Raw genomic sequence first — 20,284 nt, forward strand, 5'->3', positions numbered from 1 at the left:
CTAGTGAATTCTCATTTACTGTTGGAGAAAACAACTGAGGATGTGCAAAATAAAACATGGCATCGATGTCCTGGCAGTCTGAGAAAAGCAATCAGTTATTATTTACCTTTATGTCTTATAAAAGGGATTATATTAATGTGAGATACTACTGATTTATTACATAAATGTTATTGCCATGTAGAACATGGCTTAGTCAGGCACTTCTGTAATCTGTAGGTAAAAATGAGTTGCAGAAGTTTAATATTAATTTTTTGGTACAGTGGAGGAAAAAGTAATTGTGAAACTCAAGCTAGAATTAGGAGGTTTCTGGAGAAAATCCTGTGCCATAGTGTTAGAGTATTTCAGTACTAGATTTTGTAGTCTTTGGTATAAAATAGACCAACAGTTGTGCTAAAAGTCTAATTGAAATATATATATAAATACATATTTATTGTCATCATTACAAATGAAATGAGGAAATTAATTTAATCTCAAAGTATGGAAATAGGGGGAAATTGAGCTACCTTTTCTGAGTAAACAATGACTGCTGTTGTACAGATTAAGAAAAAAATCCAGTCAGTCAGTCTGTTCTTACAGTGAAATCATCTTCATATCACAGGACATGAAGTAAATTCATAAAGTGAAAATGGAATGAGGAAAGCATGTAATATTTAGGGAGAAATCAGATTTGCAAAGGCTAAGATGTATTTGTAAATAGGTCTTTTCATTCATGTAAGCAGGGCACAGCACACTGTACTTCATATCTGCAGTTAAAAACAAACAAGGAAAGCAGAGCAGCGAACAACACCGGTGCACAGATGTTGGGATAGCAGGTGTGTGGTGAAGCTGGGTGCTACAGGCAGAGGTCTTTCCACACCCGAGGAGCTTTGCCAACCTCTTCTAACATCCCAACACCTCAAAGAAACCTATTTTGCCTTAAAGCATGGGTCTGTTAATTAGTTTCAAACATAACCATATCTCATCTGTCTGGGTTTTATGCCTTATAAAGTGGATCAAAAGACTGGATAGTTTGGGGGACTGTCATTTGTCTGATAAGAACTATCTGAAGAATTTTTTGAGCTGCTGGAGTTTGAAAACTGGGAGCGAAAGGCAGTGCATTTGGAATCCATATGCAATGGAACATTTTAGTTTACCTGAAATGTATTGTTTTTAGAGATTTTAGTGAAACACTAGATTGAGAGCATTCCGCTTCAGGCTGAGTTAATTGTTTCTTTGCCCCAATTAATTTTCAAGATTTTTAAAGGCAGTAAATATCATTTTGAAATGTTATACTAACTCTTTAATAAGAAAAAGTTCAGAATGAAGTAAAGGGGTTTATTGTCAATAACTGTTGTGAGGTTTGTTGGTTTTGCTGCATGGTGCTCATCCCTGATACCAATGGAGAGATTAGCTCAGATTGGTGGTGTTTTGCCTCTGGACCCTCCTTGTGTATCCATCTTCCAGATTAAATGCCTCATTGTATATTTAAAACTCTGTCCTGATTTCCATGCCCTGATTTATGGAAGATGGGGTAAATCCTACATCTTCTTCCTGACTAATAAAAGGGTCAATTGAACTACACTGCTGTAAGGTAAATGATTTTAAATCAAGTGCTGCCTCTGTGGCCTGCTTTCTGTAATTTTGCTTTTCACTGATTTTGCAAGTAACTTCAGCAGAAGTGATATGATTTCTGAGAGTTCAGTTTTCACTTATTTTACATCTGGCAAATTGTCTTATCATTTATAATGCTCAAGATTTTAGAATGAGAGTGTAGTTAGTTTATAAAGATGTGAATGATTTTGGCATGCCTTTATTTCAACTGATTTAAAAATATCTTTATTTCTCCCAAACATACCTAATTTCCAATCTGATGTTACTGTCTAAAGGCATTGTAGCCAGTAGGAAGGGAACAAAGTTGTCAGTGTTCAGTGGCGATTTGTTGGTGATGTGAAATGAGATGCTGGTCTCAGCCTGTGTTTGTTGTACTTACAGAGGCCACTGTCTAAGTTGTCACCCTTCCTCAAATGCTCAGCAGAGAGTCAAAAAAGGGAACTGCACACTTGTTCTTTTTGATCACAAACCTCCAAAAGCAGGTTTCAAGTAAATCCACAGGGCTGATGGGGAAGCTTCCTTTCCCACTGCCCATATTGAAAAATCTAGGCATTTCCAGAGCTACTAAACCAGCTTTAAGGTAGAGAAGGAAGGATTTGATGTTATCTTCAAGAAGAATTTAAGTTTTAACTTTGGGATTAATGTCTTAATCCAAAGTTAAGCAAGTCCTTAACTGCTAAAAACCAAACCTTTTGAGAATTAATGTGAAAATCATGCCATGCTGGCTATGGTGCAATAACTGAGGGCTCAGGCCAGATGCAGATCACTTTTTCTGTGATCTTACCTTACCTTACCACCAGACTTTAAGAATTCAAAGGCAATAAGTAGGGTCACGTGTAGTGAAAAAGAAAATTACAAAATTGTGTCATCAGGTAGGTTTTAAGGACATGAAGAGGCTGGGAATAATAGTAACAGACTGCTTCAGTACTCCTGGTGCCCAGGAACGATCCACTACAGCTAACTTGGGAGCTATTGGTTATAGCCAATAGTTATTTCCTATTTAGTCAAGGAAGTTTAAGGCTAGAGGACATTTATGTTCTGGCCCTTGTCAGTGAGGTTGAATATGGAATAGATGAGCAAAAGATTTTATTTGAAGGTGTTAAGACACTGAGTTCTCAACTGGATTCTGTGTTAGTGAATAGGCTTTTAAACACCAATTCACAAATGGGGAAAAGTCTTTAAACCTTGCTGTCTTGTTTTTACACTTGAGGATAGATCCCTAAAATGGTTACAGATGTTCCACCATTTGTAAATGAAGAGTTTAGTAATAATAATAATAATAAATATGAATAGTAATAATAGTGTTGAGAAGCTTCATTATTTGTGCAGCGCTTCAAGAATGAAAAATGTTAATTAATTCCAATTAGTAATTAAAGTTTGTGCATGTAATAGAAAAATATGCCAAGTGACTTAGATTGGAAAACAGTCAGAATTTAGCCTCTTTAGTCTATTTTTTGCAGAAAAAGGAAACCCAGGATTGTTATTTCATACACCATGAAAACTGAGTAAGAATTAATGGGTGTTTTATAATTCATTGATAACACACCACATTTATTAGCATGCATTTATGGAACTATAATATTCCCATGCATCTTTGTCATATATAAACATAAAAAACTTGTATAAAATAATATACTGATTATCTATACGGATAATGTAATGTATATATAAATAATGTACTGTAATGTATTTTTATTTTTTAAAACATTCATGTGCTTATATATTTGAATGCTGCATACAAGCACAACTTCTGTAAAGCACAACTTCTAGTTGCATGGTAAGATCTAACAATTCAAGTACTCAAAAAACAAAGTGCTGTCTGACAGACCAGGCAACAGGCTTGCAAAACTTTGTACTTGAGAATAATGAATTCAGGAAATACCTTGTGCCTGACCCCAGCAACAATCTCTTCCTCCCTAAGAGTGATCTGTGTGCTCTGTGCTTCACAGTAATGGCAAACACACAGGCTGGAGGGAGGGGGGCATGGAAAAAGAATCTATAACTAATGCAAATGTCTCCTTTTTGTATGGATCCATGTCACCATTTTTGCTTACATGGGGCAAAGTTCTTTACTTCTCTCAGGGAAGTTCTGCATTCTGCAACGGAAGGCACCATTTTATTCTCAAAGAATAGGGGAATACATCCTAAAGCTGCCTAGGATAGCAGCCACAGCAGGGTAACATTTTAAACCCAATCTGTCTCTGCTATTCAGCCACCATTTTCAAATCAGTATTGAATTATTTCCATAATTCTCCTCTCCTCTGACTTGACTTTGCTCTTTATGACCAAGTGAGCAAGGGATCTATACATAGATCTAGAGAGTCAGTGTTCTTTCTATGAATTTGGAAGAAAGGGATACTGTGGAGTTATTTGTTTTATCTTGAGGATTGGTTTTATCTATTGATATACCGCTGAAAGAAGAAAAGAATATATGAGCATGTGCTAAAAAAATAACAAAATACTTGTGTTGGTGGACACCCCTTCCACCTCCCCATGAGGACTGAACCAAGTACAGAAGGAAACAAGGAATGTCCTTGTTATTGCTTGCTGATCATCATGAGTTTTCTGTGTGTTCCTAACCAGGACAGACAGGGGCTGTTACTCATCATTGCCTTGCCCCTCAAGAAAGTATTTATAGCACAACAAAGTGGGCATAAGATGTCTGTTACCCAGAGCCTTCAAATAAATCTAAATCAAATCTTCAGTAGTCTCCTAACATCAGAATAAGTGATTACCCAGAGCATGGGGAATTAATGAGTCCGGTCTCACATCTCTCCCATCCCAGACTACCTGCTTGTCATCCACTTTCCAGTAAATGGATAGCTTGGGTAGTCTGCAAATAATCAAGACAAGAGGTTGTTCCAATAATACTCAAGACAGTAGAAAGTCTAGCAGCAGGGCCACCTCCTAGAACATTGCAATCCCTAAATTGTCCCTTTAGTTAAAACACTAAATGTGTACCTTGTGTACCTTCAAAGAAATAAATCCTGACTCTGCATTAGGAAGAATGATACTGCAACTGTGTAATTCCCTATTACAGGTAAAGAAAGTTCTAATTTGCTTTCCTGTTCCAAGGCTGGCCTGTCAACACTGTGTCTGGTTCTCTTGTCTAAACTAAATACCTGGATTGGTCCAGCTACTTTTTTTTTTTTTCTCTTTTTTTTTTTATTTTGTCAGTCAGAGTCTTAGATCAGATCTAGTCTCCATTATGAATGTTTGCAGGCTGCAAATGCAGAGTTTTCTGTCTGGTGGCTGCCTCCATGTTTCCATTTTCCATATTTCATACAGCCATTATCTATTTCATAATATTTAGCCATTATCTATTTCATAATATTTGCAGGAGCCTGCCACATCACTTCAGCAAGGTAGACAGAAAAATGTCACTTTTCCCTATGTGCCTGTCACATTTTCTGTTGTATTTCGTTATTTTTCCCAGTTAAAACCAACAGTAATTAAACATGAATAAGTTAACAAATCACTACTATTTTTATTTCCTTGTGTACTCGCTCTATAATAGTTTAGATTCTTCTGTTTACTTCTAGGTTGTAAACTAAATTATCTGAAGTTATCAGCATATCAAAGTAGAACAGTAAAGGGAACAGTACCGGTTCCAGTTCTCAGCTCAGATGTGCAGTACAAGGAACTTTTCACTGTCTCACTTGAATATATGTCATGTGTCTCCCATGTTGGCCGCAGAGGTTTTAAGACACTACAGTGAGGATTAGGTGACAGTAGTCAGTCAGGGTGCTGTGCATTCTGCCATAATAATCAGAAGAATAGTATTCACCTACTTTGTACTGTTTATACCTGGTGTATGCACTATTGTGATGTTTTAAAATTATATAGATATCAGGATGTAAGGCCAAAAAAAGCAATGGAACATCATTCCACCTAGTGGCTCTCTTGACCCTGCCTAAACCAGTGCTTGTCAAACAACTATTGATTGCATGTCTCAGTAACATTTGATTTAGATGTTATTTCTTCACAGTAAGTATTGTTTCTGAAGTACTGTATGTATTCTACTCTCTCTGCTGTTAAAATCAAAAGCAGTATTAAGTTGAGAAGAAGACCTAACTGGATCTCCCAAATATTGTATGAGTCAATTACTTTTAAAAAGTATTGGCATAAACATCAAGATTCCAAACAGGTAACATGAAACATGGGCAAAACGATCAGCCATTGTACTATCTGGATCATGCTGCAAGTGTACAAGCAGAATGCTTTAAAGTCAATAGTAATAACTAATACTGGATCAAATAAAAGCTCAAAGTACATAAAATCTTATTTAAGTTCCAAGGGTAAAAAAATGTTGATAGAATATATGCAATAACAGGTTTTTTTGTAAGTCTTCAAATAAGAATGGAGAACTAACAGTAGATAAGTAGCAACCATAGCTCTAATATCATAATTAATGCCTCCTTTTTCATGGGTAGGTTCAAAATAGCTTTAAAGTGTGATCCCAGGATTATCAGTGTGTATTCCACTGAGAGAGGAATGAAGTCACAGCAGAAGAATTATAAAGTGGCAGAAGCAGAATAGAACCAATATAGCTCTTGCATCCTATTGTGGTGTGTTATCCACTAGAACCCTTTACCATGAGTGCCTTTTTTTGATAGGGGGTTCAAGAGGACAAACTTAAATCTGTGTAAGTTTTACATTGGCTTTGGAAACTTGGATATTTGTACTGTAGTTTTTTTGTTGAAAGAAAATAAGTTCAAAATTAGTGTACAGTTTAGAGTCTGAGCAGTAGTAAGCTGTAATGGTGGGGTAACTGATACACAATTAAAGTGATAAAGGATGTTCCAAACATATTAGCAATCTGTTACTGAAATTTTAAGCAAATGAGTAACAATATGGATTTCAGTGGATGTTGAAATAAAAGCATGTATTGTCTAAATTTATATGAATAGACTCCAGTCTATTATCACAAATAGGGCCTTTTTACTGCTCAAATGTAAGTCTCAAGCTTTTGCGCAAAGTGATTTTCTCTTCCTTTCCTTTCTTGTAGGATCTGTATTTCCTAAGGAAAAATGTTGAACAGGCAAAGAAGAAACTTCTAGTGATGTTCTTAGTTTATTTGATAAAGGCAAAACACATCTCTTCTGCACAAACTGCACTTTGAGAAGGGTCTGTAGAGCATTTTGGACAGATGGAAACTGACAAATAGATCCCAGGACTGTACCCATCTCTAGAGCTTTTTTTAGCTGATGCCTGGCCTAAGAGCTGCTTCATTCCTGCAAATTAAGTGGAACCCTAGAGCCATCGTACGGAGAAGCATAGGGACCCCTCCGGTTTGGTCCATCTAGAGCTAAATCTGCTTCACTGGATTCAGAGGCAAAACGTCTGATGGTTTAAGCAAAACCAGAATTTGTTCCCTATTCCTGCACATCAGCCAGGGAAGCCTCCTTAGGGCTGGAAAAAGGGGTTTTCTGATCCGCATTCCACTTGTGTGTGTGGACATGTATCTGCCATTCAGACTGAGCATACTCATATAAAAAATATTTTAGGGGGACTTTTGACTTCCATGCTATTTCTGAAGTGCATTATGAACCGGTGAGTTTATATAAATACTGCGTAACAGTGATAGCCTCCAAACTTCAAGGTTGCTTTATATATTGCGGTGACTCAGGGAGGCTGTTGGCAACGGAGCGGCAGCTCTGCAGCACTGAGGGCTGTGGGCAGGCGGTGGAGTGTTCTAAATACATCACATACAAACTTTCCGAAAAAGTCAAAATGCGATTTCCCTAATGGAATACAGTTTTTATTCCTCCTGCCGCGGGGGCTTGGGGAGCTCCCTCTAGCGGGGAATTGTAGCGTTAGGAGCTTTTCTTACGGGCTTGTTCTGCTCGGCGAGTTCCACAGCTGAGAGACAAGATGGCTGCGAGAGCCTCCAGAGCTGGAGCTCCTCCCGCCTTGCGGGCCGGGCTGCTGCCGTGAAGTTAAGCGGAAAGTTAACACCCGCTAAGCCCGAACGCCAGGGCTCCGGCAGGGCTCGCTCCTTGGGAGCGACCGCTGCCTTTGTTTCAGCCAGCGCTTCTCAGGGCGCTGCCGGGCTGCGCCCGCATCCGAGCCGGGCGAGTTTCCCGCCGGTCCCGCGGGCGGAGCGGCCGCCCCGCTCCCCGCTGCCTCCCCTCCCGAGCCCCGGGGAGCCCGGGGGTGTTTCCCCGCCGCGGTCGGAAGCGCCGGACACGGACGATAAGGAGGTGGCGCGGCCCGAGCCCGCCCCGGTCCGTGTGGGCCGCGCCCCGCGCTCGCCGGCGCGCGGCGGGAGCCTGAGGCCGCCTGTTAACAACAGATTTTTAAGTCTTGAGTCATATTATAATGAAACGCGTTTATTATTAAAAATAGCGTTTTAGGTACCTTGCTTACTCTCGATTGCTTCAGAGAAAATATTTTGTTGTAGAAAAGACAGGAATTGGTTTCACCTTTTCCCCCCGTTTTTTAGTCTGTTTTACTTCCTGGTTCTCTTGTCTCAAAGCAGGCGAGTCAGAGATGAAAACGGATTATTACAGTGTATTTCTACCAGTCTTCAATTTTAGTTTCATTAGTATTTTTATTTTTAAAATTATTTTTATTTTATTTATTTGTTTCTGGGGGTCTTTGAGGCTATATTAATACTGTTTTTAATTATGCCTTTAGTGCTTATTTGACCAGACAGTGCCCTTGCTCAAGCTCGCATTGCACGGAGAGTATGTGCTTGTCATCCGAGATGTGTGTAAAACACCCGGGGAGTTCCTGCAAGGAGAAATGGACGTCTGGGCTGCTGAATACTGAATCCTGCAGTTATCTTAGCTGCAAAAGTAATTAAATTTGATTATTTTTCTTCTTCTTATACTGGCACAAAATAAGAGTGGGAAAGTATCACTGAAACAATTAAAACTGGCAGAGAAAAATAAGAGGGTTTTTTTTCCTTCCCATACCTCCAGCATAGTTACATTTATAACTGAGTATGTGTCTCTTGTGGTCTCGATTACATCCTGTGTTTTTAGCTGGCAGCGTTTCCTCTGCAGAGGCCCTGTTCTGTATGCCAGCATACATTTCTGTGTATATTAAAAGAACAGAATCAAGATGAAATAGTAAATGAAACTAAACCCCCCACCCCCCGAAAAGTGAGGGTTTGATACTAATGCTTGGCACAAAACAAAAAGAGGTATATCTACCATCATGTTTCTTTTTGTAAAAGCGGGGAGTCTGCTAGCTTTGCGTTGTCGAAGAAGATGGAGCAATTCGTTTAAGTCATCAAATGTGTTACACAGACCTCTCCCATTCTTTAGTATTTGAATATTTAAAGACTGTATTTTTTCAGTAGTGTGTTCTGAGAATGGAGCTTGGCTGCAAGTCCTCACCTACAGAAACTTTTCTTTTTTTCAGTTTGCATTGAAGCATTTTTGGAACAGTGAGCTCCGCTAACAGCTGTATTCAATCTTGAGTAAAATCACTTCCTGAAAAAAGTGAAATTAAACTTAATATACAAGCTTGCTTGGAATATAATACCATGGAGTTAGGGAACTTTGTGATTATGAAACCAAATCCATTCACCCTGCTGAGGTAATTTCTTGTAAATTGTACACTATGGAAATCTTTAATCAATGTCAATGTTTTTAAAGCTAAAATTCGTACAATTCAAATGTGCTTTTTATTTCCCCTCACACACAGAATTTGGTGGGTTTGCTTGGGTTTATATTTTAAAAAGAAGAATTTTCTGCTGTGGTTGTGTGAGGTGGGAGAAGAGTTGGGGCATGTAGAATGGCACTCTTATCTGCCCTAAGTGTTTGGCACCATATGTCAAGTCATGAAAATCATAAGACCGATTAAAAAACCAGAAATATTTAAAAGCCACATCTGATTTTGTAAAAAAAAAATTAATTACAAAATCAGACTGTTCTTCAGTTTAATACTGCAGTGTTACACAGAAGAGATGGGAGATGTTTTGTATTTTTTAATGTATTTAAGATGAAATATGAGATTCTTTATATATTTATGCTGTGATCCAAAGGTAGAATCTGAGCTCACCTGTGTATTGGTGGGCACCACTCTTGTGGTGTAGACTGAAACCATGGAATAATGCTCAGCTCGCAGCCAGACTTAGGCCATTGAGGCTGAACCCCACCTTTTGGAGACTGCACTGCTCAGGGCACGGGAGTTTCAAGAGGCAAAACAGAACCAAAAGCATCCATGAACTGAAGCGACGTGTTAGAGTTGTTGACATAAGTCTATTGTTCATAAGACTTCATGATCCAGGGCCTTAAAATAAGACCAAAAAGACAAGTCACCAAACCCAAATTGCTCAATTGTATTTAATTTTAGTTAGAGAAATAGAATGTTTGAATCCTTATAGGGGCTGAGCAGCTGAGTCTGTCATTGGGGCACTCCAGTAAAGCCCTGCCTTAACTGGTGCCTAATTCTGTGGGTACCTAAGGACCTAAATATACTCTGTATTTCTGCATTCAGTAGTTTGGAAACAGAATACAAGGGAAAGATTCGAATGTGGATTTCTTATATTTGGGATGAGCGCCGTAGCCACAGGTTACAGAGTCTATTCCTCTTCTTCCTTATTAGCATTATTGCGTTATTTTATATAAAACTGTGGCCATGTGGATAGCAGAAATTGAGAGAGATCCATGCCTGAGTGCTCAAGGCAGCAGGCACTAGAATGGGGTGTGAGTGCTGCCTCCAGCTTGAATTTGGGGCTCCTGTTTTCATGGGATATTCCAAATGTCTGTTTCTTCTGCAGCTCCTGGCATGTATGGTTTTCTTCAGAAACGTGTGTGGTTTCTCTTCCCTTCCCCATTACTCAAGGCACGAGTAACCTGAGGGCCTACCTTGGAGGAGGAAATTCCAGGAGGGGGAAGGCCACCTACTATGTGCTACAATAGCCAAGTGACTGACAAACTGCCATTTAACTTCTCATACTGTCAGCTTTAAAGAGAAACCCTCCTGTCGGCAGAGTTTTGCTTTAAAATCAAATTTCACTTCCTGATTTTCCAGGAGACAACAGGAAAAAGGCTAATCTGAAATACTGTAAAATACTCCAAATTCTAAGGAAAATAAAATTTTGTGTAAGCACTGACCTTTTTGTTGTATTTAGCTAAAAAAAGTATGCAAATTTCTCTATCGTATTGTTGATTCTGGAAAGTAAAAAAGGTAAATGTTTTAACTCTTAACCCATGTGCTCATATGCACAACATTTGCCTTATGATAAGTCCAGTCTTTAGTAATATTTGCTATTTTTGTGAATCATCAGTCTAGAGAACTTTCAGAGCAAGTTAATTATCTAGTGTGAAGGTGGTGTTACTGCTTTATATACATTATTATGCATTATTATGCATCATTATTATTATTATTATTATTATTATTATTATTTTACTTTATTGATGGATTATCTGAATTTTTCTATGAAAAATGTAAGTATAAATTACAGTCCAAATATTTTTGTACAAAAGATGCTCATTGGAAGTTTTATTTTAATGCAAATAAAAATAATTGCTATCACCCCAACTGAGCTCGGTCATAGTACTTAGGGAAGTAGAGGCTATTCCTTAGGGCTTTGGTTGCTTTATGCTTGGAACACCATATTTGAGTTGGATTTCTTGTAAAATATAGAATGCATCCTCATCTGCTGGGTGATAAAGCCCTCTTGGGAACAGAATTAATTTTTTTCTTAGCATGATTGCTCTTTATTTTATCCAAATTCATCTAACTAAAATTGAAATTTGGACCACCCCAACCATTTCTTTTCATTTTGCCACCAACAAAAGAGCATTTTTTTCATTCCTTGTCCAAATTGTTAAGATGCCCCTGAGGACCTTTGTTTACAGTGTCTTCTCATTCTTTTTTTCCTTGACATTCTCCCCTCCCTCCAGCAGTGAGATACTAATTAAAGAGAGGACACAGTGACCCTGGGTTGTTTAGAAGTCACAGGGGAGTGGTGGTGGCACAATGACAAAACCATCTCTGCAGGAAGTAATCAGGCTGGAGACCCATCACAATACACTTCCATCACCTGAAAAACCCTTTCAATTTGGAGATTCATCCCAGAAGCAGATTTATTTTCCCTTTAGTAAAAGTATCTTCATTACAAACAAAGCCTCCATATCTCCGTGTGTCAGTCTGTTTAACAGGGTTATTATACAAGTACTGTTTTTTCTTGAGAAATATTTCTCTTAAAAGAGTTTGTAAAGTAAAAGCAGTGTTAAGAGTAGCATGTTAGAAAACATCATCACATTTATGTTTAATTTCAAGGAAAAAGTGGTTGGTTATCTTTATATCATCCAGCAGGATTATGGTCTTATCTAGTATATAGGAATTTTGCAACTTTATGATGGCTATTATAACTTAATTACGAGCTCATCAAGACTGGCGGTGTTTTACGAGCACCTAGCAACAGGGAAATCCAGGATTCATTCCCCACTGGGTTTTGTAAACTGGTCCAAAAAGTCACTTTGGATTGACACCTGTGAAAACAGGATTTCTGTTTACCCTGAGCACTCCACCGCAGGGCATTTGCAGCATAAGGTGAAGGCTGGGCCCTGCAGCATGTGCTGGGGCACCGCCTGCTCCTGTGCAGAGCTCTGCTGGCAGAGCCAGGGAGGCTCTGTTGGTATTTGGTGCAGCCAGTTAGAGAAATCAGCAGGCTCTAGGCCTAGCCCTCGGTCTTCAGCGTTATCTGTACACTGTTATCTTGTACCGTAAAAGAATCCAGCTGATTTCAGTAACTCTCCACTTGAGCTGGCCTGTGCAAATCAGATTGCAGCGTTGAAGTTAGCAACATGATACCCATCATTCCTGTTGAATACACGGAAAAAAAAAATCCCACTGTCTGGGAGCTGGATCAGACTGCAGACAACATGCACTTTAAAATGCATAATTAAGGGATTTTTTGATTTTTATCTTTATGGATTTATTTTTTCCAATTAAGAACAAAATTAGCTAGGAGAAACATTTAGAAGAGTCCTGTTTGAGGCAGAGAAGAGAACACCATTGTGTCTTATTCCACAGCCCAAACAGATCAGTGTCTTAAAAGTAGTCTCTTAACTGAGGTTTTGTCTGTTTGGTTTTTTAACTAAGAATTCTTGGAGGTATGGTGGTACCAATTCTCCTGGAAAAATTACAAATTTTTGTGTGCCTAGTGCACTGAGTATCAATCTCTGCAATGAGATTTACACTTAACAATTAAACATTGTGTCCAATTTAAAGTTGTAAGTATAACCCAAGTATGGGATCCACTGGGTCAGTTGGTTCCACACATCTAACGTGCCTTTCACTTTTGAGTTAAGGGGTGTAAAACATGCAAGAAAAAAAAAAAAAGGCAGTGTATGCGTATTTACAATTATTTTGTAAAGTCTTTGGTTATCCTAGTCAAAACTATCCTGATCAAATGTAAGGTTTTCTCTAAGCATATCTATATTCTAGATAGTGGGCACCAGAATTTTGATAGCATTTGTTCTGTAAACTTTTTCTTTTGTTTACTTTTTAATGACCTATTGATGCCTCAGAAACTAAGATGCTGTGTGTTTAGATTGGCTAGTGGCCTTGCATCTTCAAGAAGGCACTATGCCCCAACACCTAAAGCCTCCTGGAAAACAGATTATGCTCTTCCCTGCAGTGACTCTGTGACCCTTCGCACCTACCCAGAGTGTGAGCTGCCTGTGTAACTAGAGACCCACAAAGTTATTGCTGTCTGGGCAACGGGAAAGAGCTAATAGTATTGCATACTATCAAAACCTAATACTGTGGCCAGATCTGTGCCTGGTGGAACTGTTTGGCTGTGCAAATGTGGCCCAGGTCAGGTAGGAGCACACATGAGCTGCTTTTCTGCTGCTGAGCCAGAGTGCACAGTGCAATTGTGGAGGCACAGGGGTACCTGGATCCTGCCTGGAACTCCTTGTGGCTTTCTGCACTGGTGCCCCATTCGCTGAATGCAGGCAGTGTCACAGTGCTGCAGCCAGCCAGGGTTTCTGGCTCTGCTCAAGGAACAGACTCAGTGTCACTGATGCAGCAGGCAGTGCCCTGGGTAGAGCAGTGGTCACTCCCAGGTGTTGGCTTTTAGCTGTCTGGGGCATTTGGACCATTTGTAGGAGGCAAAGACAGGCGTAAATGTAGTGACTGTCCAAGGGAAAGAGCATGCTTAAAATGAGAACATTGACCTTTTGGGCACCACTGGGGACTGCAGGGTTGGAGTAGAAGGGAGGCAAAAAGGGACTAAAAAATGCATCCATTTGGGTAATCTTCAGTTTCAGAGCAGGACAGATGTTTGAGACTATGATGAGGCATTGCTATTGCCGGACTGTCACCTTTCAAAAATTTGGGAAAAAGATGACATACAGTTTGTTTTTTAAGTAACCTTTACCAAAGAGCCCATTCGTGCCAAGTTTTCACTGCATCGTATCATGCAGCTCGTGCAGCTTTGATCCAGCGCAGAGCTTACTTGAAGTTGATTTAATATCTCAGGGAATCACAGCATCCTTGATTCCAACCAAAACGTGCCAGCCAATGTTCTTGACATTGCTGTTGCTTATTGCGCTGCCCATTTGACTGGATTGTTATTGTTCAGATTCCTTTCTGGTTTTGTAATGGCTGCGTTTCACATTAAAGTTCAATGGTTTAATTAAGGAAATGACTGAATAGGAAGTTACTGTAACCATGATTTCAGCTGTTGAAGAAAGATTTGCCCTACACATGAGGAAATTTGTGAACCTAAGCTTTTTGCTAAATGAGCAACATCTCCACATTGTTTTTTAAACCACTGATATTCAGATTAATAAATCACACAATTTTCCTTCTCTTTATGGAACTTTATTAGTTTGTTTCCATGCACATAGTATAGCATAGTGTCTTTCACTGAAACATGGTTTTAAACAGAGATTATTTCATTTGCAAGTTTCTTTGAGATCTGAAGACAAAACTAAGGACATTCTGTGTTTGCGAATGTCTCTCAAAATGAGAACATTTTATGTGCAGCTACGTAAACTCCCGAGTAACTGCTTACTTTCAGTTTTGAGGCTGGTCAGGACTCTGCAGTCAGACTGCATCTTCATTTTGCTGTTCCCTTGGCAGTTGGGTGGGATTTAGAAGTTCTGCCTCTTTTCCCAGGTCTAGCCGATCCTGTTATGTGTCACAGCTGCTCTCTAGATCAGGACTAAGAAATTAGGAAAGAACTAGAATTAGGAAAAAATATATATGTATATCTACAGATTTAAACTGTATCAGTTTTCTTTTCCACTTCATAGCACACCCGCATAAGGCAGTTGATTCAGTCCAGCTAAGAAGTGTGGTAATGTCTGCTTTGAAGGGTGGAATAAGTGGCTGGCATGGATGTGGAGAGGGAATGCTATGGCAGGGAGAGACATCTCTTAAATCAGGCCTGCTACAACTGAAGTCTCAGTGAAGAAAAGGAGCTCACATCTATTCAAGTAGTCCCAAATCCCCATTCTGCCAAAGGGTGTGTTTATTAGTTTGATCAACTACCAAATAATTACAGTGGTGCAGTAAATAGTATTAAATACTATCTGTCTTCTGAAGTCTGGAGTTTCTCAGCTTGAAAAGGCAGGGTTCTCCCCCCCTCTTCCCTCCATATATTTACTTTATAGTTTACAGTTCATGAAAGAAGCAAGAAGGAGGAGGAGGAGTAGTCCAGCACAAACTGAGATCCACAGGTAGATACCATAAAATAATTTCCATTGTAGGGTGAGCTGCCTCGCAGGCAATCGACAGTGTCAGTCAAGAACTAGCTGGTAGTTAATGAGAGGCACATTGCCTGGCTGGTTTAGTATTTTAACAAAGGAGTTCTAGCACAGTTTTGATTCAACTCGAGTTGTATCAGCCAAACATAATAGAAAATCAGTAATTAGACAATTTTAAGTATTTAAACCAAGTGTAGTTGAGGAATCTAAAATATAGATTATAAGAGGATGTACTGTTTTAAATGGAAATGTTATGGTAATACATTCTAGAATTAACCTTTTAGTTAATTTAAGACTGCCTTTTGTTTTGTTAAAAAATTAAAGGTCGTCAACATTGGTGACATTTCAAAGACTTAACCTGATTTTTTTAGTGGAAATAAACAGGGGTTTTTTGTATCCTACAATGACATTAGTAAAAACTACAGCAAGGAAGCTCAACATGAGTTGTTTTTTGTGATTCTGCTTAGGCTGATTTGTGGCCAGATATTATATATTTTGATACAAAATATGTAATATTATTGTTTAATTTTTTTTAATGAAGATGCAAACTGGACTTTTATTTTGCAGTTTAAGTAATTTCTATCTTGAAGGGTTAGCTTCTCGTATTTTTTTTTTCCATTCTGTGAGAATGAAGAAAGAACAATTTGGTCAAATCCGCTGGTGAAACCAATGCTTAGCCTACTGAATATAGTCACCAAGGGATTAATGCAGCTCTCTTGTCTTTTTTTCACTCTGGCTTAGTTCCTGCAAAATCATGTGCCTACATGATTTACTCCCATGAACTGTGATATTGCATGCTGTCTCAAGGAAAAAAACGTTTATTCTTTTTCAAGTTACCGACTACTGAATCAGATTTAAGAAAATCAAAGACCTCCTAGTGTCAGAAAAAGTTGGGAGTTAGTTTCTGGTGGCAAGAGCAGTTGAAGTTAGTATTTCAACGTAAGGATTTTTCTTCACTCATACCTGCTGTCATTACATTTGTAGTTGATTTTAGAACACTCCTTTTCTCTGGGTAATGTCACTTCCATACATGCAAGCACAGAAGTTAAGGGTGTGCTTACACAGTCTGAGGCACTGTTGGGGACAACCCTTTTGTGGAACGAAGTAGCAACTTTAGTGGAAATATAATGAACAGGGGGATTAAAATGGAAGCATTTAGGCATATTTAGATTTTCAACTTTCATGTCTCTTAAGTGATGTCTGTAATTCTGATGAAAATTCTTCTTGAGTTGTGAAACAGTGGGCTCTACTCAGAAAACAATCTGAAATTCCTTGGACGCAAAATGTATTTTTTCACTTAGTGCAGAATGTGATTTATGTAACATCTCAGCTGACATGATCTGACATGTTTTTATGAATTCCTTTGCAAGGCAAAAGTGCCTCTAGTTGCAATTTATAGTAATGAGACTGTCTGCTGTAAAGTAACTGATTACACTAGAGGTATCTTCTTATACAGAGGTATAAGAAGCAGGCATGTTTGCCTTTCCAAGTCATTACCCTTTCCTTGCTTCTGGAGTACCTAAGCCTGTGTTCTAGAGCAATGGTATCTGTGGGTCTCCAGAAGCATTCTGTTTGTCCAAGCACATTTTTGTGTACTTCACCAAATACAGTCACATGGTGTTTTGGACTGGAGTTCAGCTAACTAGGTTGAATACTATATCTGACAGAAAAATTTGAAAAATACAACAAAGCTCCATCTGTAATTAAGTAAACAAATATTTACATGAGAACTTTTCAATGATCTTTAGAATAGTGAATGGTAAATTGTGTCTTGGGGTCAAAAGCAATATTATGATAGTGCCCTGTTGTCTTCATTATGTACTTATGGATTATATTAGGGGACAACTGGACCAGGCCCTGAAGTGGGCAGTTGTTTACCTGTGGTTTTGATGGATAAGTAGCAAAAGCCTGATATATATGCATGGGCATATATTCACAGATACATGTTAAAATACTATTGAGAAAATTATCCAAATTTAATTCCTGCTAGAAGAAGATCATCTGTTTCCTCCTAGTAAGTACTCATAGAAAGTTCCCGTAGCCATTTGCTGAAATAATTTTTGTCTTAGAGCCCCATTCAGCAAACACAGCTGGGAGTTTTGCTCCCAGAGAAATGAGTGTAGCAAGCTGTACTTGCAAGCACGGAAACATTGTGAAGATCTGGTCCCTGAGGAGCTTAGTGCAAAATTCTTTTTGAACATCCCAGAATGGAGAAAATCCTGACTATGCAGAGCCTCTGACAAGAGCTGCAATAGTGGAAGATAGGGGAAGAAGTTGCCAAGGCAGTGAAGAACTTCAAAGAACACTGGAACTGGGGGCGAAAGTTCAGCCTAATTCTTGTGTTATCTGAACTCGCTCACCCACCTCACTTGCAGTGCATCTGCATAACATGTCTGGGGTCTGGTTGTTGCAATAACTTCACTTTTCTGGAATATGACTGGAAATGTATTGTTTAAAAAATGGTTGTCAGTGAAAATGTTTCAAGTCAAATTCCATGAGGGAGCCCTAGACTGAGCGAAGCCACCCAGCCTCCTCCCAGGAGGGACGTGCACTTTCCCACCTTGCCTTCCCCCAGCTGTGTGCTCCTGCCACTTAACTTGTGATGGTCTTGCTAGACACCTCAGTGACCCAACTCAACTCCCTGCCATAGCAGAAAGAAAAGCTGCTGGGTTAGTGACTTGAATCAGTAAGCAAAAGAAACAGTGGATTAAGCAAAGGGCTCGTAACCATGAAGCTCAGAGCCAGGAGGGGGGAGAGGACTAGAAGTTTTCTTCCTTTTCAGCATCTCTGAGCATTAAATATATTGAGGAATAAACTCAGTAAGTCACAAAAGCACAATGTAAGTGCTTTCATTCTGGGTGAAATCTGGGACCTGCTGGTAAATCTCCTATTGATCAGACATCAGACCAGGATTTCATTCCAGGTTTTATCTTTGATTTATGTGAATTGATATTGGTGAGCAGACCTGTGAAATATGGTTGTGCAGTATCTGATAAATACTTGGAATCCAACTCAAGAGCATGTGTTGGAAACAACTCTAAGAATCTATTTACCTAAATAAATGTAAAGCTTAATTATGATGCGATAAAATATTTTCCCACCATGATTTGTGCTGCTGCCAGCAGCCCATGACACTTAGTATGGAACATTAGTAAATAAGTCTATGAGTTACTACCTGAAATAAATTGTCCTAGCCATCTTGATTAATTTACTGATTACTGAACATAAATATTCAGATTGTATCTGAATTTAAAATTACAGAAACTCAAATGCTGACTGTGAAGACACAGACTTGGGGTAGCAATGCATTTGGTTGCTAGTTTAGCTCAGAGCAGAAGTGGCAGGAACCCCCTGTTTGCAGCTGATGGATATACAGTGTGTCAAAAGGTGGCCTTGGTGTTCAGCTCCTGCTTTTCACTCATCTGTGATGCATCCCTACACTCTACACCTTCAGGATGCTATAGCCCTTTGGGGAAGGGCTGCATCAGCAGGAGCTACAACCTTCTTTCACCTCTGAGAGTGGGCTCTGCAGGTTACTGGCACGTGAGAAACCTTCCACTGCCAATGCTGAGTGCCTTGATGGTGGAGGTCTTTCATTGCTATGACCATGAGCCAGATGACCTTTATGAGCACTGAATTTACATGGGAGGAAGAATTTTCTTATTCTGAAGATGTATCTGTTGATCATTTTGTTCTGTGTTATATTGATGTTGTGGAGGTGCTGCAGATGTAGCAAGTACACAGTTTCAAAACTTAGAGGGGTAGAGCATGTACTTTTTGAGGAAAAATACAATTTACAGCTTCTTTGGCAGACGGAAATCCATAATGCCTCTCAGAGATGTAAGGTATTCCAGGTACTTCAGGAACAATTCTATCAAGGTTTTCGTGGATATTTTTATTTTAAAGATATTGAAAATGAGATAAGATTAAGGCTCATTATTGAACGTTTGCTTAACTTCTGACACACTACTTTGTTTCTTCACTTTGTACTCTAAATTAGGTCATTAAAATCAGATTGTGCATTATAAACAAACATCTTTCTGTTTATATGTGATTATAAAACAAACATGGAGGGTAAAGGCTGTAATTTTGAAACAGATAAAATTTATATGCCCCTTTGAAATCTATATGGAAATTAGTTTCTCACACTCCAGCCGAGATGATGTAAATGGACCCCAGAGAGCCGGTACAGTGTTGATGGTGTACTCAGGGGAGTTGGAGCACTGTAAAGACATTTGCAGGTCAGAAATGAGGTTAATTGACAGGAAAGTGTGTGAGGACAGGAAAAATGTGCACAGTGCTTGTCAGTGGGTAGAGCTGTCAGTTCTTCACTTGGCTACTGTATTTGTCGAACAAACACGACAGGACTTCTTCATTTCAGGGGAAGGAAAAAAAAAAGCAAGAAGAGTCATCTTAGGACAGCAACATTGTTTGGAAAGAGTGGTGTTTTGTGGTTTTGTTCCAAGGTACCCACATGTATACACTTACTGTACACAGTCCCCAGTCTGGCTCATTGCTGCTGCCAGTGTGCCTGCTGTCTGCAGCAGAGCTTTGCAGAACAGGACCTACTCTGGCTTTTCCTCAGGTATTCTTCAAGCCCATGCTTGAGTGTAGAAGCCTGATTTTGCACGAGTGATGACAACTCCACCTTTTTGATGTATCATATCACACATAACTTTCTCTGTCTTCTTCCTTTTTTTCCATGTGTGTTATGATTCCTGCCTGCTCCTCATTGCATTACAACCAAATCTGCTTACAATGCAAGTAGTGCCTGTTTTGTTCAAGGCTTCAGAATGTATGTCCCTATTTATAGATGTTTAAAGACCAGGCAAGAGGCTGAATTCTTTTTTTTTTCTATAACAGCAGTGCACTGACAAATCTGAAGCTATTTCTTTCCCTTAAATACCAAGAAAACAACACACAAAGGAATAAAATTTATGTCTGGCCGATTTGTGGTCAGATCTTCCACTCTAACCATTGTGCAGTGATTTATCTTTTCATTGTCATTAACT

At 39.1% G+C, this 20,284-nt stretch overlaps 1 protein-coding gene and 1 long non-coding RNA gene across 4 annotated transcripts in view; both read left to right on the plus strand.

Annotated features, from left to right (window-relative positions):
* Positions 1 to 20,284, plus strand: part of RBMS1 (RNA binding motif single stranded interacting protein 1) — a 147,397-nt gene that overhangs the window by 26,311 nt on the left and 100,802 nt on the right. The window lies entirely within an intron of this gene.
* Positions 7,820 to 10,660, plus strand: LOC116446854. The gene is made up of 3 exons (XR_004241406.1): positions 7,820 to 8,390; positions 8,962 to 9,138; positions 10,325 to 10,660. It is a non-coding gene; the product is annotated as an uncharacterized LOC116446854 (long non-coding RNA).

This window comes from Corvus moneduloides, chromosome 7 (genome assembly GCF_009650955.1).
Source record: "Corvus moneduloides isolate bCorMon1 chromosome 7, bCorMon1.pri, whole genome shotgun sequence".
In the NCBI taxonomy this organism is placed as follows: domain Eukaryota; kingdom Metazoa; phylum Chordata; class Aves; order Passeriformes; family Corvidae; genus Corvus; species Corvus moneduloides.